This window comes from Geospiza fortis, unplaced genomic scaffold (assembly GCF_000277835.1).
Source record: "Geospiza fortis unplaced genomic scaffold, GeoFor_1.0 scaffold313, whole genome shotgun sequence".
Classification (NCBI taxonomy): Eukaryota; Metazoa; Chordata; class Aves; order Passeriformes; family Thraupidae; genus Geospiza; species Geospiza fortis.
The window spans coordinates 525,897-527,124 of NW_005054582.1; positions in this window are offsets into that span (position 1 = coordinate 525,897).

Below are 1,228 nucleotides of genomic sequence, written 5' to 3' on the forward strand. Positions count from 1 at the left end.
CGCGGACCGCCCTGGAACGGCCCCGGAACCGCCCACGGACCGCCCTGGAACGGCCCGCGAAGGGCCCAGGGACCGCCCCGGTGCTGCCCCAGGACAGCCCCGGTACCTCCCCAGGACTGCCCCAGCACCGCCCCGGTACCGCCCCGCGCGGTAAAGGAGCCCTTGTCAGCGCCGCTGGGCGCGGGATGCGGATGGAGACGGGAACCGCTCGGGGTTTACCGGTCTGCTTCGTGCCCCGTGTGCGCTGAGCCCCTTCCGTGCCCCAGGGCGGCAGAGACCCCCCATGTCCATCATGCTGTGGAGTGGAGACCCCCACTCCATAATCCCATCCAGCAGAGACCCTCATCTCCCTCCCCCAGGGCACCTGAGACCCCTCATCCAGCAGAGACCCCCCATGTCCATCATGCTGTGGAGAGGAGACCCCCACTCCTTCATCATCCCATCCAGCAGAGACCCCCCATATCCATCATCCCATGGAGTGGAGACCCCCACTCCTTCATCATCCCATCCAGCAGAGACCCCCCATATCCATCATCCCATGGAGTGGAGACCCCCACTCCTTCATCATCCCATCCAGCAGAGACCCCCCATATCCATCATCCCATGGAGTGGAGACCCCCACTCCTTCATCATCCCATCCAGCAGAGACCCCCCATATCCATCATCCTATGGAGTAGAGACCCCCACTTCACTGTCAGGGCAGAGGAGACCTCCCCTCCTTCATCACCCCCTCCACCAGAGACCCCCAGATCAATCCAGCAGGACAAGGCAGACCCCACTTCATTCACCTCGAGGAGCTTCTGGACCCTTGGGGTCTCTGGAGCCTCACCCTTGGCCTCTGGAGCACCCCACGGTCCCCTCAGTGTCACTGCCCCATAATCTGGAGACCCTCAGAGACCCCCACCCTCAGCAGAGACCCCCATTTCCAACCGCCAGGAGGGCAGTGGAGACCCCAATCCTTCACAGTCCCACACAATGGAAACTCGTTCCCCCCCATTCCCCAGGGCTCCAGAGAATCCCCAGACCACCCCAACATCCAGAAACCCCCCAACTTCACTGCCCCATACTTTGGAGACATCCAAATCCCAAAGAGACCCCACCTCCACGCCCCAGGAGACCAAAGACCCCCACCCTGCCCATATTTTTGCTATCCCCTGGAGGGCAGCCGCCGTATCACGGAATTTCCGGAGCCAGCCGGCCACTCCGGACCACAGGCCCCCCAACACAA